The sequence below is a fragment of the Balaenoptera acutorostrata genome, chromosome 11 (assembly GCF_949987535.1).
Source record: "Balaenoptera acutorostrata chromosome 11, mBalAcu1.1, whole genome shotgun sequence".
NCBI lineage: Eukaryota > Metazoa > Chordata > Mammalia > Artiodactyla > Balaenopteridae > Balaenoptera > Balaenoptera acutorostrata.
Window position 1 is genome coordinate 16,870,545 of NC_080074.1, and position 23,900 is coordinate 16,894,444.

Sequence of the window (23,900 nt, forward strand, 5' to 3'; positions counted from 1 at the left end):
TTGAACTCCCTGCAATTCCCTTCCAATATTGCTTTGTCTTGGCTACTGATTCTTTTTTATTTATTTATTTATTTTAACGTTTTTATTGGAGTATAATTGCTTTACAATGGTGTGTTAGTTTCTGCTTTATAACAAAGTGAATCAGTTATACATATACATGTATCTCCATCTCTCTTCCCTCTTGTGTCTCTGTCTCTCCCACCCTCCCTATCCCACCTTTCTAGCTGGTCACAAAGCACTGAGCTGATCTCCCTGTGCTATGCGACTGCTTCCCACTAGCTATCTATTTTACATTTGGTAGTGTATATATGTCCATGCCACTCTCTCACTTTGCCCCAGCTTACCCTTCCCCCTCCCCATGTCCTCAAGTCCATTCTCTAGTAGGTCTGCGTCTTTATTCCCGTCTTGCCCCTAGGTTCTTCATGATCTTTTTTTTTTTTTTTTTTTTTTTTAGATTCCATATATATGTGTTAGCATATGGTATTTGTTTTTCTCTTTCTGACTTACTTCACTCTGCATGACAGACTCTAGGTCCATCCACCTCACTACAAATAACTCAATTTCGTTTCTTTTTATGGCTGAGTAATATTCCATTGTATATATGTGCCACATCTTCTTTACCCATTCATCTGTCAGTGGACACTTAGGTTGCTTCCATGTCCTGGCTATTGTAAATAGAGCTGCAATGAACATTGTGGTACATGACTCTTTTTGAATTATGGTTTTCTCAGGGTATATGCCCAGTAGTGGGACTGCTGGGTTGTATGGTAGTCCTATTTTTAGTTTTTTTTTTTTTTTTTAATTTTTATTTATTTATTTATTTATTTATGGCTGTGTTGGGTCTTCGTTTCTGTGCGAGGGCTTTCTCTAGTTGTGGCAAGTGGGGGCCACTCTTCATTGCGGTGCGTGGGCCTCTCACTATCGTGGCCTCTCCTGTTGCAGAGCACAGGCTCCAGATGCGCAGGCTCAGTAATTGTGGCTCACGGGCCCAGCCGCTCTGCGGCATGTGGGATCCTCCCAGACCAGGGTTCGAACCCGTGTCCCCTGCATTGGCAGGCAGACTCTCAACCACCGCGCCACCAGGGAAGCCCCTATTTTTAGTTTTTTAAAGAACCTCCATACTGTTCTCCATAGTGACTGTATCAATTTACATTCCCACCAACAGTGTATGAGGTTCCCTTTTCTCCACACCCTCTCCAGCATTTATTGTTTGTAGATTTTTTGATGATGGCCATTCTGACCAGTGTGAGATGATATCTCATTGTAATTTTGACTTGCATTTCTCTAATGATTAATGATGTTGAGCATTCTTTCATGTGTTTGTTGGCAATCTGTATATCTTCTTTGGAGAAATGTCTGTTTAGGTCTTCTGCCCGTTTTTGGATTGGGTTGTTTGTTTTTTTGATATTGAGCTGCATGAGCTGCTTGTAAATTTTGGAGATTAATCCTTTGTCTGTTGCTTCATTTGCAAATATTTTCTCCCATTCTGAGGGTTGTCTTTTTGTCTTGTTTATGGTTTCCTTTGCTGTGCAAAAGCTTTTAAGTTTCATTCAGTCCCATTTGCTTATTTTTGTTTTTATTTCCATTTCTCTAGGAGGTGGGTCAAAAAGGATCTTGCTGTGATTTATGTCATAGAGTGTTCTGCCTATGTTTTCCTCTAAGAGTTTGATAGTGTCTGGCCTTACATTTAGGTCTTTAATCCATTTTGAGTTTATTTTTGTGTATGGTGTTAGGGAGTGTTCTAATTTCATTCTTTTACATGTAGCTGTCCAGTTTTCCCAGCACCACTTATTGAAGAGGCTGTCTCTTCTCCATTGTATATTCTTGCCTCCTTTATCAAAGATAAGGTGACCATATGTGCGTGGATTTATCTCTGGGCTTTCTATCCTGTTCCATTGATCTATATTTCTGTTTTTGTGCCAGTACCATACTGTCTTGATTACTGTAGCTTTGTAGTATAGTCTGAAGTCTGAGAGCCTGATTCCTCCAACTCCGTTTTTCTTTCTCAAGATTGCTTTGGCTATTCAGGGTCTTTTGTGTTTCCATACAAATTGTGAAATTTTTTGTTCTAGTTCTGTGAAAAATGCCCTTGGTAGTTTGATAGGGATTGCATTGAATCTGTAGATTGCTTTGGGTAGTAGAGTCATTTTCACAATGTTGATTCTTCCAATCCAAGAACATGGTATATCTCTCCATCTATTTGTATCATCTTTAATTTCTTTCATCAGTGTCTTATAATTTTCTGCATACAGGTCTTTTGTCTCCTTAGGTAGGTTTATTCCTAGGTATTTTATTCTTTTCGTTGCAGTGGTAAATGGGAGTGTTTTCTTGATTTCACTTTCAGATATTTCATCATTAGTGTATAGGAATGCAAGAGATTTCTGTGCATTAATTTTGTATCCTGCTACTTTATCAAATTCATTGATTAACTCTAATAGTTTTCTGGTGGCATCTTTAGGATTACCTATGTATAGTATCATGTCATCTGCAAACAGTGATAGCTTTACTTCTTCTTTTCCAATTTGGATTCCTTTTATTTCTTTTTCTTCTCTGATTGCTGTGGCTAACACTTCCAAAACTATCTTGAATAATAGTGGTGAGAGTGGGCAACCTTGTCTTGTTCCTGATCTTGGTGGAAATGGCTCCAGTTTTTCACCATTGAGGACGATGTTGGCTGTGGATTTGTCATATATGGCCTTTATTATATTGATGTAAGTTCCCTCCATGCCTACTTTCTGGAGGGCTTTTATCATAAATGAGTGTTGAATTTTGTCAAAAGCTTTCTCTACATCTCTTGAGATGATCATATGGTATTTCTCCTTCAATTTGTTAATATGGTGTATCACATTGATTGATTTTCGTATATTGAAGAATCCTTGAATTCCTGGTATAAACCCCACTTGATCATGGTGTATGAGCCTTTTAATGTGCTGTTGGATTCTGTTTGCTAGTATTTTGTTGAGGATTTTTGCATCTATATTCATCAGTGATATTGGTCTCTAGTTTTCTTTTTTGTGACATCTTTGTCTGGTTTTGGTATCAGGGTGATTGTGGCCTCGTAGAATGAGTTTGGGAGTGTTCCTCCCTCTGCTATATTTTGTAAGAGTTTGAGAAAGATAGGTGTTAGCTCTTCTCTAAATGTTTGGTAGACTATGCCTGTGAATTGGCTATTGATTCTTTAAGGCTTAACTCAAATGTCATTTCCTTTCTGGAGGCCTTTTCTGAGCTTTTCAGTCAACATTTAATCATTATTTTTTTGAAATATGTTTATTGAGTACCTACTACATGCCAAGTATTGTGATGGGTACTGGAGAAAAAAAGGAGAGTAGAACAGATATGGTCTCTGCACATGGTCTATTGCTGGGAATAGAAAGGGATAACATCTTCATATTTGTTAAATGGAGAGCAGGGTAGAGTGGGAATCCTTCCCCATTTCTGATGTTTCTCTCCATGTGGGAGAAGCTCTGCTATAATTCCTGGCCTTTTGAATTTTTGAATTGGGGTTAAAGAACGGGGAATGGGTATCTCAATCTTTTCTTCCTTCTTTCTCGTATGTAGTCCACTTTGTAGGAAGCACACATTCTGCTTGGCTTCTCTGAAAATTGAGTTTGACATGGCCAGGCCCCAGGGTGGGTCCAGGTGGGCTGTAGGTAGTGAAAACCCAATGTGGCCTATAACTGACCAGATGGGTAAATTCATCTGATCCTGAGGTTTAGTATGAAAAAGTCTACTTGCCCATAGTCTTAAAGTCACATTCTCTAATATCAGCTTATTTTTAAATTTTATCTCTTAATTGATTAAGGATCAGGGAAAAAGAACAGTTGGGCTCTCTCAAATGTCACCTATAGTATTAAAAATAAAAGTTTCAGCAGAACTCCTAGTTAATCATCTTGAAGTACCTTTCTTAAATCTTTTATGATATTAATTACATCACTGCAATGGTCCATTTATGTACGTCTTCACCTCCTCTGGAGTGTGAGTCTTTGCCTTTGGTTGTGCAATCTGTGTACTGGACAAAGGTGTCTGGCCTGGATGACAAATGGGAGCTAAATTCAGCCAGTACTGTGCTGGTCAGTAGCTGTGTCTTCGCCTGGGGTCATGTCAGTTCAGAGGATGAGGCATCTTTCTGGAATTTGCACAAAACCTCGTCATGGGCCAGCAAAGCCCTGTGTCCTTGCATTTGATGAATGCACAAGTGCTTACTCTTTATATGGGCAACACCGTTACCTTACCTGAATGTAATCATCCAGAAGGGAGGAATCGCATCCATTTTTAACTCATTGTTCATCATCTCTTATAAAATAGAAGAAGCCAACATGTCACGCAAGGCCCAGGCAGAATTGTGAAAGGGGAATATATCTGCTTTGCCAGGATATTCCCTTAATTTCCATTATTATTAATTATTATTATTATTATATTTAAGAGTAATGGAAAAAACAATGGATTTGAATTCAGGAAACCTAAAATCTGAACCTTAGTCTCCTTAAATCTAAGTGGAAATCCTGTAGCTCTCAGTGGTTTGTGGTAAGGACAAAGCAATACAATATATGTGAAAAAGCTTTGAACACCATGAATTCATACGGATGTTAGGAGTTATGCCGATCATTCCCTGATTGCCTAAATTATACTCAGAAGCATTTGCCAGCTTAATTAATGAGTAAGACTTGCTCCGACAATGTTGATTTCAATGATAACAATGTAACACGCTTATTTCTGGAAAACACCTAGAGCCATCTCTTTGAATTATTCATTTTCCAACAGGTTTTTATAGGTTTTGCAATGTAATTTGAAGGGGTCTAAACCTACCTGCTAATGGCATTCCACTTAGCATCTACATTTCTTCCTCTGCACATAGGTTTACTTCTCTTTCTGTTGCTTAGCAGTTGGTGAAAGGGACGATTTCAAACAGATTCTCCTGGAGGAGGCCCTTCTGCTCATGAATGAGATTATGTCCCATCACACATTTTTTCTAACCAAATGTATTCTAGCAGAGCAGGAGCATCTTTCCAATGACCATCTATTTTAAAATCCTATGAGAGTGTTACCCTGATGATTTTGTAGAAAAGGGCAGAAAACCAAGGCTACCCTGACTGGTACAGTAGAAGGTAGAGTCATCAACAAGTCTTTGTACTTCCTGTAATCTCCCTGACTGCTCCCAAGCAATATACAGCACAAGACATAGAGTTGATGAGGTATGTAGTACAACCTCAAAGGCAAAAGCGAAGTCAAAATAGGAAGACCAGAAAGCTTAATGGTTAAGGACATGGATACCAGGAGGGGTTGGAGGTATCCAACTGTTGGAATTAGCCAGGCCTCATTCAAATCCCAGCTCTATCACTTACTTATTTGCATTAGCTTCAGTTTTCTTGTTAGTAAATGTGGCTAATAGTCCTCATTCTGTAGCATTGGCAGAAGGAGCAAATAAGGAATACACTCTTAGAACAATGCTTGGCCAACAGTAAGCACTCACTGTCTGATTATAATTATGCCGTGATTATAATTATTATATCAATAGTAATGTCTTGACATAGAGAATAGATTTGTGGTTGCCAAGGAGGAGGGGGTGTGGGAGAGGGCAGGATTGGGAGTTTGGGGTTAGCAGATGCAAACTATTATATATAGGATGGGTAAACAACAAGGTCCTACTGTATATATAGCACAGGGAACTATATTCAATATCCTGTGATAAACCATCATGGAAAAGAATATGAAAAAGAATATATATATGTATAACTGAGTCACTTTGCTGTACAGCAGAAATTAACACAATATTGTAAATCAACTATACTTCAATAAAATTTAAAAAAATAGTAATGTCTTGACTGGCAGTTTCTAGACACTGTAAAATGTAAATAAAGCAGGTGTGGTGGTTAAGAGCTTGGGAAGCCAGATGACCTGAGCTCACAATCCAGCTCTGCCACTTCCCAGCAGCGTGAACTTGGATAAGTAAACTCAACCTCCTTAAGCGTCAGTTTCTTCCTCCATAAAATGGGAATAAAATCAGTATCTACGTCACATGGTTTTGAGACACCTAAATCACACAATGAAAGCAAAGAACTTGGATACTGGACACCCCGTGTGGACCAAGAGCCCTCAACCCTTTTCTGTTCCTACCCAAGCCTTGAAGGGAGAACATAGGGGATTCTGGCTGTGGGCTCCTGGGGAAGTCAGAAGATGGCGCCCCCTTAAGGTTGTGTCATGTACCTGAAGTTCTTTCCAGGAAGCGGGCTCATGGACTTAGGTCTTTCCAGGACCATCATGTTGTCAGGTCACAGTGCCTCTGCCAGAAGGAGCTGACAGGGCAGGACCAAGCATCACGGCTAAACCTTTGGAATCAAACAATTCAATTCCTATTTCCACCCCTTATACCTGTGAGACCTTAGACAAATTACTTAACCTTTTTGAGCCTCAGTTTCTTTATCTGTAAAATACAAGTTATAATAATACCTACTCCATAGAGTAATGTGAGGGTTAGATGAGATGATTAATGCAAAATAGTTAGTGCCTGGCTCAATAAATGGAAACTATTTTTTATTCAATCAGCAAAAATCATTTGATCATATAATTTAGTAACCAGTTATTGAATATTTACTCTATATCAGATACTGTGCCAGTCACTATGAGGCCACTACTGATTTATTCAATGAATTTTTTGAGTATTTCCTGTATGCTAGACATCATATGAGGTGCTTAACCATCAAAACCTTCAGAAGTCTAGATAAAATATCCCCAAGACTCTTCAATTCTACCACTCTGTGAGACCCCAGGTTATGACAGTCTTTCTTAATCATGCAACAAGCATGATGCCAAGAACTTTGTGAACCATTGAAAATATAAACAGAAATAAAGCTTGGCCCTAACTAGGGGAGGTTTCCAGCCAGGAAGGGCCATTTTGACACTTCTGTCTTATCATTTCTTTCTTTCTTTGAAAGTAATCTATAGTTGAGTTCTCTTTTGTGATGTGCTCTATGGTTATCTTAATTAATTAATTGGATAGATCTGTGTTGTGTATCTGCTCTGTGCAGGTCATAGTACTGGGTTCTGCTTGGAATATAATAAGGAAATAAGATATAGTCCCTAACTCTAGGAAGTTCTAATTTAGTGATGGAAATTAGGCATCCATGAGAAATCAAACAATAATATAATAATATTTCACTGGACACAATGAATGCATGAATGAAATGATGACTTTGAGGAAGCATCATGGTTAAAATGCATGGACTTTATAGGCAAATGGATCTGCCTTCAGTCTTGGCTCTGCTCTTAACTAAGTCTTGATTTTGCCAAGTCACTTAATCTCTTTGAAAGATCTGTCATCTTTAAAGTAGGACGAAACATTGTGAATATTCACTGAGACAGTGCTTGTACATGCTTAGCAGTCCGTGGCATAAAAAGGCATGACTTTTAGCCATTATTATCAGCATTAATATTATTATCATTATCATATTCATGCACAAACCCTCCCAGTCCTGTGTGTGGTTGTACATGCATGTCTGTGCCCACTGTGTTTGTGTGGTTAGACATTTCACTTCTCATTCATAATCTAATCTGATCAGAGAGATTCACTCAACCATCTGTTCATTGAATAAATATTCACGGAATGCCTACTATGTTCCAGGCACTGTCCCAGGCACTAGGGATACAGTAGCGAGCAGTTGACCCTAAAAGTCAAGGTCTCTGTCCTTATGGAGCTTATCTTGTAGTGGAGGACCCAGAAGATACACATAACACATACACTATCATGTCAGGCAGTGATAAAATGAAGTGTTATGGAGAAAGGGGGTTGAGCATCTTCTCTCTTTTTATGACACAACTATAGTATTCCTGAACTTGTTTCCCCATATCCAGAGCAATTCATCAGCATGAGTATCTCTGGTCTCCTATGAAGCACATGGGCTGATGAGTCTAGGAAAAGAGAGGCTGGGAGATAAAAGGGAAAACCCGAGAGGGGGGACTTTGCAATAATGCTGGAAAAAAATAATTACGGGTGCTCACATTTGATCTGAATATTGGTCAAAATGCATGGCTTGAGTGGCTGGTAGCCAGCAAGGAACAGCTGCTTTTGCTGTCACTGTTCCCTTCAGTTAGAGCGGGAGGTGTCCAGTCAGCCTGAAGTATTGAACAATTTAACATCCACTAGATATTCTTTATTTTACCATTATTTATGACTTGCTGAGTCCTGGCATTAAGCTTTGGACAAAATAAGGTGCAGGTGGAAGGCATGGCCTGGGGCTAAGGAGGTTTCAACGTCAGGAAGAGACAAATCAAAGTGTCCCCAGCTGTCACTAAGTGCATGGGCTGAGAATGTGGTGACACCTCCAGGGTGTGAGTCTAGCTTGTCCTTCATTCCCTGGATTCCTCACACCTTCGACTCATCTCTGCTTCCTGTTCCTTCCCTGCCTCTCTTCAGGGATGTGTCTTGACCTGGCAGCCAGGACTTCATGGGAGAAAACGAACCACACACGTCAGAACCACCCAGATATCTCAGGGATTTGGCTTGTGAGCCCAGGCATCGCATATTATGTTTATAAAAGTCGGGAAGAAAGAGAGATGGGAGAGGGGAGGCCTGAGGAGGAAGCAGAGACGCACACACAGAGGCCATTTTACTCCCATGAGGGGGAGCAGATGTTTCTCCTGTTATACTTTCCACCTCTGGAGGGGCTGAGATGTGGGGGCACCACTGCTGGCTTCTCCCAGGGTTCAAGGTGGGGAGTCTGACGGAAGTGGGAGGTGGGTCAGGGCTCTTCCCTTCCCAGCTTTAGTCACGCACGGGGCCCCGAGGAGACCACGTGCTGTTTACATTCCCTTTCAGGGATCTACTGTGGAAGAAGCTCTCAGATTGCCAAACCGCCTCACATTACTCCAGAAGCCTCCACCTGGAAGCCCATCCGGTTGACCCCAGCCCATCCCATGCCTGACCCCTGCTTGCACACTGAGGGCAGCCTGTTAAACCTTTCCATCCTCACTCACTCTGGACCAGCATCTCACCTCAGCCTCAGTTGTCCTGGGCTCAGCTGCCCTTTGAATGAGCCTCCATCCCAGCCAGACTCCTCCGAGTGGCCTTGGTAGCTTAGCTAGACCCTCCTGAGTCGTCCTATGCACATGAGCTGCCACAGACTAAACACTGGGTCTCCACTCACTCGCGGCTCTCCCCGAAGCTCCGGTTTCAGAAGGAGGACCCGAGGGCTTTACTGAGGGAAATAGTTTCCCCCTTTTCTTGCTGGGTGGTTTTAAGGTGAGGCAAGACTGCTGGGAAAGTTGTGGGTGGTCCGAGGGCCAAGCACAATGAAGGTGTCCCTGGGTCAGCATTTCGTCTGAGCATCAACCCTGGCCTCTCCCTCCTCCCTACCCCTCCGACTCCCACCAGACTGCAGTCAGGGACAGTGGCTTACTGTATGCCCACTACCTTCGGCTTCCAGAAGGGGAAGTGGCAATCGTGCCACCTGATCCCATCCACAGCCCTGCAGGGCTGCCCAGGAAGGGTCCTCCCATTTTGCAGATGAAGAAACAGAGCTCCAGGGGGACAGAGGATTTGTAGCCGAGCTATGGCTAGAGAGTGCTGGAGGCTGGTCTCGGAGCCAGGTCTCCCAGCGCAGTGCTCTCACCCAGCAGGCGGCTGCAGGAAACAGCTGGAATGTATAATGAGAAGAGAGACTGGGAAACTCAATGTTGGATTCTTAGGGAAAAAGGAAACTGACCTCCCACAGTGCAATGAGCAAGTCTTGGCTCATGGGCCAAATGGGCATTTGTTCAGTGGCCTATGCAGTGACCCAAAGGCTGCACTTTTCCGTGGGTGGGGAAGAGTAGGGCAGAATCTGTCGGCTCTTAACATCTTGACCTTGTAGCTGGACCCCTGGGAATTTGCTTAGCATGCTCTTCAGGGGCTGGTCCACTCTGAGCAACCTGGTGAACCTGAATGCTTGGCATGGCCGTCTGAAGATTTGGGTTGATCTGTTCGTGGATGGGAGGGAAGTCTGGTCGTTTTGTATCTTAGCGAGACAGTTCCAGGGTCATGACCAGTCACTATTAAGGCATTTCCATGAGCTGCCCATCAGAGGGATCCACACTGAGGCTGAGAAGCAGCAAATTCCTGTCCACGCCGTGCGTCACTGTTACATATCAGCCTGTGCTCGTTCTCTTTTGTCTGCTCTATGTCGATGGACCTATTCATGGACAGAAGGAGGACAGGAGTGGAGAAGGAGAGGAAGGGAAGAGAAGCGCTTTATAATTGAGCATGACATACATTTCTGCACCTCTTTAAAGCACAAAACCCCAAAGCCGGAGGATTCCCTTCCATGGCATTTCAAATCTTAGGAAAGCATCCAGTAAACATCATTGACCTCCATACTCTCTCCCATAAAGCCATTCCTCAGGAGTAGAAGTTAATAAAAGGAGAGTCTGACTCAGGCAGTGTTCTGAAATATTTTTGACCATGACCCACGCATCCATGTAAATGTGACTGAAACAGTTTCATGAAGCAATATTTACCCTTCCTTCCTGCAATAAATTCTAATATGTACTATTCTGCTGTATTAAATCACTTTAAAAAAAAAAAACACTGGTTGACCCACTAATGCATGATTAGGAAAGCTCTGTTACAGAAATTTTTGTAAAAAATGGCTTCTCATAAAGTGGCTTCACTTAGTCAATCCTACAGCCTGGACCCTGTAGACGATGCCAGTTATGGCCAGATGCTCACAGCTGCCCACCTACGAGGAGCGGGAAGATGACAGGGAGCAAGGTTTCAAATCCTCAAACAGATTATTACCAAACAAAAAAAATGACTTCACAATAACAAACCATGAGGCTAAATAGGGGAATAGCAAAAGACAAATGAGAATGACCAATTTACGAATGATCATTTATCCTGCTTCCTGGTCTTTGTGCATGCCGTTCCCGTCTCCTGAAATTTCTCTGGTTCCTCCGTCTCCATCCAAGGTCTCCTGCTCTCTCAAGGATCACCTCTTCCAGGAAGTCTTCCCTGACTATCTTTCCCTGCTAGGAGCTTTTGGACAATATCTGACTCTACCACTCATTTGATGTGACATCACACCTTGCCAGCTGAGCTGGAATACCATAACGTTATTTATATTTTGTGGTTAATCACTTTTGGAGTCTGCCCAGCTTCATGTACTACCTGGAAGCCACGTCTGTGAAGCAGTCTCCTGTTTCCTGGTCCCAGTAGAGTGAACTGGAGGGCATTGGCACCACCCAAGCTGGGCCAGTTAGAGCTTTTCCCTGGGAAGTTGGAACTGGAAATGATGGGGAGAGAGAGAGAATGAGAGAGAGAGAGAGAGAGAGAGAGAGAGGAAACTGCCTTTTTCCTAAGCGCTTTCTTATTGTCAGTTCTAGAATGATCTGAGGTGCCCCTGCACTCTTGCTCTTGGGCCCTGTGACACAGCCTATATGTGTCTATATTTGTCTTTATGTCTATATAATCTTTTCCTAGGGTGACCAAATGTCCTGTTGGCTGACCAGTCCTGGTTTATGCCTATGATCCAAGCATAATTATTTCATTCACTTTTCAAGTGTGCTGGTCTTGAGGATTTGTGACCTCAGCTCACACTAGCTCAACTTGGCTTCTGTTACTATTGCACGTTTATAAGGTCTGTAGCTCACAAAGCAAGCTCACGTGCATCACCTCATTCTCTTTCCAAATTCATTATTTTCCCCTCAGAACTGCCCCTCCCTCTGTGTGCCACCACTAGCCCCTGTCATGTCAGCCAGAGACCCTGGTGTTAGCCTAGACCCTTCCTTCTTCTTCACCTCATAAATCCCTTTATTCATTTCTTTAAAAAATATCGAGTGCCCACCAAGGACCAAGCACTGTGCTAGTTGCTGGGTAAATAGTGTGGTGAATGAAACAGAGTCTTTGTCTTTGAATTTATACTCTAGCTCAAGAAACACCCCCAAATGTATAGTTTCAAGTTGTGATACGTGTGGCAAAGGAAAAGAACTGGCTCTCGGAGAGAGAAGAATGGGCTGGGTATGGGGCGGGCCCACTTTGTACTGGGGGCCCCAGGAAGGCCTCTGTGAGGAAGTAACATTCGAGCTCAGATCTGAAGGGTCAGAAGGAGCCTGTTAATGAAAGGATTTCAGTAGCAGAGGTTGAACGGAGTCTTTACATTTTAGGTTGATCCAAAAACTCTGTGGAGAATGGAGCATAAGGGGTGAAACTGGAGGCCGGAAGACCAAGTAAGAGGCTATTACAGTTGTTCAGACAAGAGGTGATGGTGGCTTACACACCAAGTAGTGGAGATAAGTAAAAGTGGACAGATTGGGAAGATATTTTCGAGCTGAAAGTCCTCAGGGTTTGGCAGTGGCTTGGAGGTGGTGGAGGCGAGGGGCTGGTGGTGAGGAAGAGAGGTGTCCACAGGTGTGTGATGTCAGCAAGAACAATTTACCGAGATGGGGAGGAGGAGATGCGGAGAATAGTTGATGATGGTGGTGGTGGGTAGTTGAAGACATCAGTTTGGGATGTGTTTATTTGGAGATGACTGTGAAAATTCCAAATGGCTATCTCAGCTGCATGGGCATGTGAGGGGCCCTGCACTCAGAGGAAGGGCCCTGCGCTTGATTTAATTGCCATCTTGAAATGTTTAATCATTTGAACTTGAGTTTTGTGTGTGAAATTTGTGTGTGTGAGCAGAAGAAATGTGCCTTATATGCATGTCTGCCAGCCCTCGCTGCCCCATTCACATGTAGTATTTGTGATGTCCTGAGCACGAATTTCAGGGGACTCATGAAGTGGAGGGGTTCAGTGAGACTCCAGATAAGTAGAGTAGTACCCCTTATCTGTGAGGGACATGTTCCAAGACCCCCAAAGGATGCTGGAAACCGCAGGTAGTACCAAACCCCATAAATACTGCTTTTCCTTATACATACCTACCTATGATAAAGTTCAATTTATAAGTAGGCACAGTAGGAGTTTAACAACAATAACAACTAATAAATTAGAACAATTATAACAATACACCATAATAAAAGGTATGTGAATGTGGTCTCTCAAAATATCTTGTACAAAGTTAATGCCTTTTCCATCTTAACTAAGCACTTATCATGCACTGTGGTCGTAACTTTGGCAGTTTGAGGTGCAATAGCAAAACTAGCATAAATGTCTTTTTCCTTCTTCACAATTTCACAGATAGAAGATTCGTTCTTACAATAGATCTTAGCAACCTAGGCTTATGATTTTTTCTTTCTGTATTAAGTCGAGAACTTTAAGGAAGCACTTTTATGGCTTCTCTTTGGCAGATCTGAACTGCCAGCCTCACAACTCTTGTCCTTTGGGGACCATTATTAAGCAAAATAAGGGCACTGCGTTTACCTTGACAGTTGATCTGATAATCTAGAGGGTTACCGAGTGACTAACCAACTAACGGGCAGGATACGCTGGACAAAGGGATGATTCACATCCCAGATGGGATGGAGCAGGATAGCGTGAGATTTCATCACACAGCTTAGAATGGTATGCAATTTAAAACTTATGAGTTATATATTTCTGGAATTTTCCATATAATACTTTCAGACCTCGGTTGACCACAGGTCACTGAAACTGTGGAAAGAGAAACCACGGATAAGGGGGAACCAGTGTACAAGGTAAGTGTGTTATGTCTATGGACGGCTAAGTAGGGGCACTGACCACCCCGAGAGGCCATGCTTTCCATTTTAGACAGAACGTTCTTAGAACACAGAAAGAAGACAGTGGTGTTCTAAGAAACAAACAACCAAGGAACCCTATCATACCCTTGCTTAGGCTGAAAATGCAGATAGGGAAGGAAAGGGCAACCTGTAATTCCTTTTCCTTTCCTTTCTTCCTTCCTTCCTCATCATTCTTGCTGAATGTGCATGTATTATTAAGAAATGAAAACAATTGGGTTAGCTTTGCGCAGATTTTCTACTCTTCTGGCAAAAACAAAATACATAGGCATGCAAGAGCTCTGAAACAAGAATTCTTCACTTTTGATGATTCTGCATATGAGTTAAATGCTCTTATATTTGCATTTAAAACAGACATTGCACAAGATAAGGATGAATGGTAAAAAATTTGTGCTAATAATTTAAAAATTTTAATTTTTCTTTACTTAGAATGACATTAAATAACAAAGGAAAAGGACCATGAAAAGTTGCAAGAGAGACTGTGGAAGAAAGAAAAAATTTAATATTTTAATACCTTTAATGGCACTTCTGCACTTTGAACAGGAGGCCCACATTTTAATTTCATGCAGGGTCCTGCAAATTATGAAGCTGGCTTTGGGTAGTCCATGAAGGAAAGGGGTCAGGAGCCCCACATCGTCAAGTTCTACTGGTTCTACCAATTAAGTATCTTTTCTGTCTGTCCCCTGAGTCTTATTAGCCTGGTGGTCTCCTCATGGTCCTGCCTTCCTTCATCTCCTTCAATTCAACCTTCTTTCTGAGATGTCCCCACCCCCCAAGCTTTAAGGAGGGTTGGCGTGTCTAGAAAAAAATCAGAGCGGAGATACCATATAGGGAAGGGCTTAAAGAGAGAGGATTGAAGGATCAAGGAGAGACAAGAGAAGTAGGGGACAGGGGGAGAAGAAGCCCCATGTGGGACACTTCCTGGAGACCTAGGGCTCACCCCAAGGCCTGAGAGGGAGGGGTGAGGCTTTGTCCTTCGTGTGGTGAGAGGAGTTCTAGTTGACCCCTGGTGTTGATGAGGAACAACCCACCAAATGCTGCCTTGCTAGAAAAGCAGAACATTGCCCTCCCTACATTGCCTTCCTGGAAGGTAAGTAGAGACACACTCTACAGGGCTGCACAGACCACCCAGTGTCCATTTAAGGGGCTTATGCCCAGGACTTTGAGACCATGGTTTAATGTCTGGATGTTCCTGAGCCATCCTACCCTACTTCAGGCCAGCAGTCCAAGCCCCACAGATTATACCATCTCCCCTCCATTGCTTCACTGTCAGCCAAGTCATGCCAAAGGGCAAAGGAAGATCTCACTGTGAGCTTCCCAGAGTGTGAGGGGCCCTGTGGAGGCAGAAGTAACATAAGTGTAAGAGTCTCTGTGAGGGTCGAGCCATTTCTCAGTTTTAGAACTTGTTGGAAGACTACATTTCCCAGCCTCCTTTGCAGTTATATTGGGGTCATGCGACTGGGTTCTGACCAGCGGGATCTGAATAGGAGTGATCTAACAATGTGAGATGGATATAATAATGCCTAATGGTCTGGCTGGAAAGTCAGACTTATGCAATTTTATGCAAGCTCACTGGGTGATTCTCTTATCAATGTTTCCTTGGGAGATACCAGGGAAGGTGGGCTGTGGAGAGTGATACATCTGGTGGGGGCAAGATGACAGCTTTCTTAAGGGCATAAAAGATATTTGTGGTAAGTTGTTATAATAATAGCCCCGAAGGAATTTCTCCTTCTGGTATCCATGCCATGCCCTTGTGTGGTCCCCTTCCACACTGATGCTGGACTTCGCCATGTGACTTGCTGTGGACAATGGGATGTTGGTAATCATGATGCAGACATAGGATTGATACATTCTTGTGCTTGTTCTCATGGAAGACAGCCTTCCCAGCTGTCCCAGCTGAGCACAATCCACAGCCAAGCCACCAGGTGACCGCAGCTGCGTGAGGGAGCCCAACTGAAACCGCAGAAGAACCACCTGGCCAACCCACAGAACCGTGAGCAATAAAATTATTGTTGTCTTAAATCATTAAGCTCTGGGGCAATAGATAACCAATGCAATATCTTATTCATGTTTGTTTCCCTAGAATCTACCGTATTGCCTGGCATATTTCTGCTCTCAACACATTTTTATTGACATAAACTTTATCTTCCCAACAACCCTGTCAGGTAAGTATTACTATCATTTTCTATTTATTTTTAATTACAAGTGTCACAGAAACTCTTACTCATCCCGACCCCACATGCTGAGGGGAACTCTCTGATCATCTTGTAGAAGATGTAATCAAGGTCCAGGGGATGGAGAAATGCATTGGGCCACCCTAGCAGGCTTTGATCACCTCTCTTATAGGCTCCTTCTCTTAATACAGAATTGATAATCTTTGGCATTTATTGAGTGCTTTCTATGTACCAACTGCTAAGTGCTTTAGGTATATAGCAGCACTTTCGTCCTTGCAAAACCTACATGAAGTAGGCACTATTAGCATCTCATTTTAGAAAAGAAGAAACTGAGGATCAAGAAGGAAATGGGACCAGTTACTAGAGCTGGTAAATGGCAGAACTGAGCTCTAGACCCAGGTCTGTCTGACTCCTCACTCTTGTTTTTTTTTTTTTTTTAAATTGAATTCTCATTGATTTACAGTGTTGTGTTAGTTTCAGGTGTACAGCAAAGTGACTCAGTCATACATATATTTTTTCTCTTTTTTTTTCAGATTCTTTTCCCTTATAGGTTATTATAAAATATTGAGTATAGTTCTCTGTGCTATACAGTAGGTCCTTGTTATTTATCTATTTTATATATAGTAATGTGTATCTGTTAATCCCAAACTCTTAATTTATCACTCTTGTTCTTCACCCTTTCGCATGATGTGGAGTCAGAGTTCACACGGGGATTAGGTTCCAAAGTCAGTGCAAGGAGTGACATTCACACACAGTGGGAAGTACTCTTGAAAATCTCCCAAGTCTCCTTTGAGTTTAAAGTGTAAAATACTTTATTTAGCAATAGAGATGAGGAAATGTATGCTATATTTCAGGGCTGTTTCATGTTTAAGAAATGATTTTCAAGAGTCACACTGTGGCAGAGTCTGGCTAGATGCTCACAAATTCCATTTATTTTCTTTTGGGACTCATAGAAAGACTCCCTTTCCTAACTTTATGCAGTTACATTGGGGCCATGTACTAAGCTCTGGCCAATGAAATTGGACAGGAGTGATCTAAGTCCTTGACAGAGCTGGCTCTTAATTACTTCCATCATCTATGGCCCGTGAGCCTGTTTTTATAAATAAAATTTTATTGGAACATAGTTGCCCTCATTTGTTTATCTGTTGCTTCTGGCTGCTTTCATGCAACAGCAGCAGAGAAGAGTAGTTGTGACAGAGACTATGTGACCTTCTACCAAAGGTTTGCTGACCCCTGCTCTAGTCCCCTTGTGGATGCTGTGATGAGCCACCCAGATCTCCCTTTAGCAATGAATAACATAATTCCTCAGCGGCTGGGGGTGCTTCTGGAAGATGGTCCACATCTACATCCAGTGACTGATAAGCACAGAGGTTGAACAGCACAGCCGCCCTGCCCCAAACCAAGACGGTTCTGAAAGGCCACCCAGGCGCAGAGTTCTCCATTGGGTTGGAGGAGACATTTTGGGGGCTGCATTGCATCTCAGCTTCCCTCTCGGCCCAAGCTTACATCCTTCTCTCCCTTCCGCATGTATTAATATTAATCCCAAGAGCACTTCGTAGTAAATGTCCTGCACTCTCATCTCCGTCTCAGAGTCCAACCTGCAGCAGCTTCCAGCCCCTTCCACAGTGTTTCATATGGCAGTGTCACAGATGGAAGGTGCTGGATCCTTGAATCGCTGCTAAGAGGACAGTCACCGAGGAGCACCTCCAGACCCACCTCACACTGTGACTGTGGGTAAGCAGTTAGCCTCTACTGTGTGATGCCTCTGAGATTTGTTGTTGTTTGTTAGAGCAGCTCGCTCTACTTATTTTGACAGGTATACTCAGCAAGGCAAGACGTTCATGAAATGAGAGGCCCACAGGAGCTGGGACACACTGTGGGAACCACAGATGACGTACACCTTCTCACACTCACTAAAGGGCATCTGCCCTAGGAGTGGGATGGAGGAGTGGGATGGAAGGTCAAGTCACTCATACTCATTATCTTGTTCACTTTCTGTCTCTTTTTTCTCTTTCTCACCCAGCACATAGAGCAGAATTCTTATGTTAAATGTGGGCGTGGTTTGACTGCACCTCCATCCCTGTTTGGGGCTCCACTGTCAAAGCATCTTTGAGCAGCTTGCATTCTGCTGTGGTTGAAAAATGTAGCATGTGGATGACTGAGAGGTGGGTAAGTAGGGGATCAAATCAAGCCCAGATGTCAGCCAGTCTCCCCCGACCGAAGCCGCCAGTTGGGACAGAATTCAGAGGAAGAGCCCCCAGTGGGGGGGCGGTCCCAGGAGCTGAACATAAACAACCCCATTGTTGACTGCCCACCAGGCATGGCTGCGCTTGCGTCTGCTCCACGGTAAGAGCGGCTGCAGAGGCAGCTGGAGCCCAACGTGGGCTTTTGTCTCCCTTCTCTCTGAAGTCATCCTGGGACACAGGTGTGCATCCCTCACAGGCAGCCGACAGAGAAGATGAATCAGCTTCCCTGAAAGACGTGCCCCAGCGCAGTCTGTCAGCTGAAACTCGTCTGAAGGAGCACAGTTTCCCTCCTGACCACAGCTAATGAGAATGTGTGGCTTGCCCGGAGAAGAATCTGTGTTATTCTTTAAAGGAACAATGCTAACCACAGATGTGCAACATCTGGCATGCGGTAGGGATTTCCCTGAATGAGGAGAATGTAACTGGACCAGCCAGCACACGAGCTGCCTTTGGGTCCAGGCAGGTATTTGCCTACTTTCAGCTGTGGATTTTGGTTCTCAGAAGTCCAAAGGCCTCTTTATGCCACTTGGCATTTTTATAATATGCCTCCTCCCCCTATTTATCTTCTATGGCTCTTGACGAATATGTTGAGACACCCAAAGGCCTATATCCCTGCCTTTAGGTCTTTGCTCATGCCATTCTCTGTGGCTATTCTGTCATCCCTTTTTTTTTTTTTTTAATGAATATCTAATTTGTTAGGACTCTTTCCATTGCAATTAAGAGAAGCCCAATCCAACTTGCCTTGCAATAAAAGCTAAAGTTATTGAGGAATGTAACTTAAAATCCAGGACCATTTAACTTCAAAATCAGGCATAGTGGGATCCAGAAGTTCAGACGATTTTTCCAGGACCCGGTCTTAGTCTATTTCTCCATGTCTAAACTATGTTTCCTTCTACATTGGCTGTAGGTCCAGGTAGGCACTAGATGGGCTGACTTGGCAGCTCCAGGCTTATGTCCTATAGGTTAGTTATTCTACAGAAAGAGATTGTCTCTTTTCCAATAATCCTGGGGATGGGGCTGATTAGACCAACTTGAGACATACACAGGTTCACTTATGAATGAATCCCTGTAATCAAGGGGCTGGGATTCCCATTATTTCTCAGGCCTGGGTCCCTTGCTCATCCCTAAGGCCAGGGAGAAGGGTCTTTCCCCAAAAGAAATCAGGACCCTATTATGAAAAGAAGGTGGAATGGATACGGGACAGGGAAAATCAACAGACATACAATCCACAGCCAGCTTCTCAACCTCAAGTTCATTCTCAGGCCTTTCTATAACTCTGACCTTCCCATGGAGGCTTTCCTGGTGACCCCAGTCCATAGTCTCCTTTCCTGTCATTGTTACACTTTACAGTTGACTATGGGTTTGTATATACCTCCTATGTTTCTTCCATGGGATTGTAGGGTCTTCTTAGGTGATACAGGACATGTGGTGGGATGTGGGTAGGATATGGGGGCTAGAAATCATACCGTATTTCCTTATTTGAAACTCAGTGAAATAAGATGGAAACAAGGCAGCTGTGAGTTGAGGAAAACATTTACAACAGTTAACGAGCAGTTTGGAACAGGGAAGAAATGGGCCTTAGTGCCAAGGACCAGGGGCTAACTCTGCTTGTGTGTATGAGTGCCCCCCCATCCCATGTTCCCCAGTATCTGCCTCCACGTTCAGGTAGGATGCCCAGACTTGCCACACTTTGGGGCTGGCTGAGCACCTGTGAGGTCTTGGTGGCCAGTGCTCTGTGCCTTATATTTCTCCTGTACCACCACGTGTGGTGAGCACTTTGTTGAGGCCCTAATAATTACTCAACAGGTTTTTGTTGGGTTAAATTGTGATTTGGATGCCAGCAGTCCAGTCTGGGAGCCAAGAGGACTGGGTTGTAATCAAGGCTCTTGACCTTGTCCAAGCTAAGTAGCCGTACCGAGAGAGCAGTGAACAGGATAACAGATATTTTTGTCTAGTGCTTCTCATTTGCAATGTTTCATTCTTGGCTCACTCACAGTGACCCTGTGAGATAACCCAAATGCTACAAGGTAAGCTTCTCAAGGTTAGGTCTAAGACAAAAACAAGCAAACAAAAAAAACAAAAAAAAAAAACCCAAAACAAAACTGGTTATAATCAAAATCTCCCTGGAAACTCCTATAAATCATCCATAAAGTAGAGTTTAAATGGCTTTGTGATTACAACCAAATGCAGTCATCCTTGTGAATTGTGTGGGATGGATATAATAACATATTGCATATTACTTAGTGCTTGTACATATTCCAAAGTGCAATATTAAATTATTAACAATGATTTATGTGTTCAGTACAGCAAGGTTTCAAAACCAGGAAGGGGAAGAAGAGCAGTTCCACATCTTCGGTTTTAGCATCAGTCTGGGGCACACGTGCACGGAGTGGATTTATCAAGCAGAATCTTCAGGCCTATTTAAGTTGTTGTTTTTATTTCTCTCTGTTTTTTACTTAGTGCGAATGGGTGGATTTTTGTAAATTAAGTGTGTGATGCCCTTCCCCAGTCTTATTCAATTCAAAATGTTGACCATAGATTTAGAAAGTGTCGGGCATTGGGTTGGGTGCAGGAATTTAGTAGTGAATGAAATAGGTATGATTTCTAGCCTAATGGAATTTACAGTCTTTTGCAGATTGTTTTATAGATAGAGAAACTGAAGCTTAGAGAGGTGACTACCAAAGATTGCCCAGCTAGTAAAGAGAGGGCCTGGGATTTGAATGCACGTCTTTTGACTTTAACCCTGAGCTTTTCCCAGCTACTCCCCATTGGTTTCCGTGGCAACCAAAGTCACTTCTAAAGCCAAAGTCAGAATCCTGGAGTCCATTATAGAAGAAACAGGCCACTGGAACTGGCTACTTGGTTTGGCAGTTCGGATCTGGAACTGAGTTCATATTTGGTGTTGAATTTTTCCCTCCAGAAATGGGGTGGGTTGGAATGGAATGGTAATGAGGGCTCTGTGTGCTCCAGAAGGCCTATTCCCTATCCTGCCCACCAGCCATAATGGTTGACCACCTTCTTTAAGCCCCCTATTGATTACAAAGAGTTGATTTCTCTTGATGCCAGTGGCTGAGCCAAGAGCATGCAGAGCTGAGCCATGGCCCCCCAAATTACTGCCTTCCAGATGAAATATGTCAGGCAGCTTTCCCAAGAGCCCTTTTTAAGGACAAAGAGGCTGGTTCCGGGCTTGCATCTCCTTTGTTTGGTATCCAGTGTGTGTAGGTTCCTCTCCCATGGGTACCCCGAGTGGCCTGAACACCAGGGTGCCCCCTCTCCCAGAGTCACAGGCCTTCCAAGAGCCTCTCAGTGTCCATCCTAGGAGGAGCCTTGAGGACGCTGCCCACGAGACCCATTTAAAGGCTGTGGTTTGCCCTGGCACTCAGTGTGCTGACCCCGCCCACCCCAGGGGTGGTGGCACCAGACCTGGGGCTCCTCCTGAACTGGGCACTGCCATTTGGGTGAGTTAAATAGCAATCTTCATATTGAAAATAGCGGTGACTCCCCTCCCATTCCCTAAACCAGGGTAAATCTTGCTTCATCTGTTGTTTCATTCAGGAGACATCTTCAGTGAGTGGACATTCAAGTCAGAGGTGATTCCTTTCTATCACTCCTGTCAGAAGGATAAAAACAAGGCATTTAGCCTGAGGAAAGTTGGCTTCTCGAGTAGACTTGTGTATATTCACCCTTTGGAGAAATGTCACTAATGGTATTTTAATAATGCTTTATGTGCCTAGGCACCAGTAATAAGAAGAACTTATTATTTACCAAAGCAACTGCTAGCCCCTTAATGATGGACTAAGTATCAGCTACTGGCAGGATATGTAGTGGGTAAGTGCTGTGTAATTACCAAGCAAATTCATCATTATTTCAGTCTTATAAACCAGAATATGTGTTAAATAATACTTTGGGGCCACTGAAGGTAATTACTGAGCACCATCTCTGTAAGAACATGTAATTATCCTACAGTTGCCCTGTGTTTACTAAGCAAATCTAGGCAATCATTATCTAAAGCCCAAACCCTGCCCTCGGAGCCACAAAAGTGCACCCGAGGGCAGGTCCGTGTTCAGAGTAGAAGCAGCATGTGCACGGGGTCCTGAAGGATCAGGGCCTCCTTTTCCCAATTCCAGCTCTGCCCTCCTTCCTGGACTCCGAAAAGCCACAAGCAAGGCTTTTTGAAAAAAGTCGATGATGGTGTCTTCACCTCTCCCCAGCCCAGCCCATCCCAGCCCCTGCACTGGCCTCCCTGCTGTTCAGACCTGCCAGGCCCTTCCACTAGACCTGCTGGGACCTCAGCATCTGGCTGCGAAGGGCTCAGTTCAGCAGTTCCAGGACACTCTTTGAGAGGCTCACCTCATGTCAGGAATCATGCTGGGCTCTGAAGACACGGAGATCAGTGAGACACTGCTTTTGAGGGCCCAGCGGGGAGAGGCAGACAGGTGTCAGGGAGACTGCATAGCCAGCACCAAGGTCAAGAGCATGGGCTCTGGAGCCAGCTGCCTGGCTTCAGATTTGGTTTTTTTGTTTTTTTGCTTTGTTTGTTTAAATTAATTTGTATTGAAGTACAGTTGATTTACAGCGTTGCGTTAGTTTCTGCTGTGCAGCAAAGTGAATCAGTTATACATATACATATATCCACTCTTTTTTAGATTCTTTTCCCATATAGGTCCTTCCAGAGTATTGAGTAGAGTTCCCTGTGCTACACAGTAGGTTCTTATTAGTTACCTATTTTCTACCGGGTTCAGATTTGCGTTTGCAAAGTGGAGCTCATCAGAGGCCCTCCACTGAAAAAGCACCGTGGCAGTTACAGGGGGAACGCGCTGAGAGCACTGCTGGGTACACCCAGTGGAGGTTCTTTCTGCACCAGCTGGCTATTATTTCAATGTGATAAACATGTGCGGAAATGCACCTACGGATGGCTCAGCACTCAAACGCCGCCATGAAATAGAGCGTTCCCTGATCCCGCCCAAGAGAAGCGTTCTTTCCTCCCTGGAGTCCCTGGAGCATACCATCCGGACGTCTCTTCCGGCAGCTAGCACTTTCTACCAGGCACTGTGTTATCTGGCGCTGATCTCCGGACCTCCCTCACTGCGTGTTTTGAGTCCCCAGTTTGGGTTTTATTCATCTTTGTGTCTCTAACACCAAGCACAAGACCAGGAGTGCAGTAGGCACTCTTTACATGTTTGTTGAATGAATAGCAGTTACTCAATAAACACTTGTAAAAAAAAAAAAGAAAGAGCCCTTCAAAGTCCTATTTGACCACGTGGCCAAGGCAATGAGCCCAAACCACAGATTTTATTCTGTTTTCACTAATGTGGGTACGTGTGTGGGAGTTGGATTTTGAAAGGATTGCAGAAGAGATTTCTTTCCAGCTCAGATGGGTGAACAAAGACTAATTAATGAAAAACAAAGAAACAAAGGCCCTAAGTATTACACTCCTTTCTGCTCACTTTGGTACTGATGGGCTGGCATTTGACTGTGAGGCTGTGTCTCCAAGCAGGACCCCAGCTCCTTTTCAGCAGCCCCAGCCCCGAGCTGGCCCTGGATTGCTGCAGAGCCGAAAGCAGCATTGTTAACTGCTTTTGTTTGAGAGGTCCCCCAGCTGGTCCCGGGTCACCACGCTTCACTGTTTACTTGTATGTTCTTAAGCTGGGGCCCTTGGTATTAGCAAAAGATTAGATTTTTCTTTCTTCATCACCAACTGTTCCTTTCCCACCCTGTCCCCCCCATCCTCTGTCCCTTTCATTTCTTCGGTCTCAGAAGCTCTCTGGGTGAATGTTAATTAGGTTGAACTCAGGCGGGAAGGTCAATGGCCTGGGCCTCT

General features: G+C 43.7%; 1 long non-coding RNA gene across 4 annotated transcripts in view; it reads left to right on the top strand.

Annotated features, from left to right (window-relative positions):
* The window catches only part of LOC130709173 (uncharacterized), a 38,710-nt gene extending 15,448 nt beyond the window's left edge, over positions 1 to 23,262 (top strand). Inside the window, exons 2-7 of one of the 4 annotated variants that reach the window (XR_009009645.1) lie at positions 13,529 to 13,599; positions 15,534 to 15,652; positions 15,743 to 15,824; positions 17,424 to 17,567; positions 17,857 to 18,002; positions 18,243 to 23,262. This is a non-coding gene — a long non-coding RNA (uncharacterized LOC130709173). Of the gene's footprint in view, positions 1 to 13,528; positions 13,600 to 15,533; positions 15,653 to 15,742; positions 15,825 to 17,423; positions 17,568 to 17,856 lie in introns of all 4 variants that reach the window. The other 3 variants (XR_009009646.1, XR_009009644.1, XR_009009647.1) reach the window with 3 other exon arrangements.
* The last annotated feature ends 638 nt before the right edge of the window (positions 23,263 to 23,900 follow it).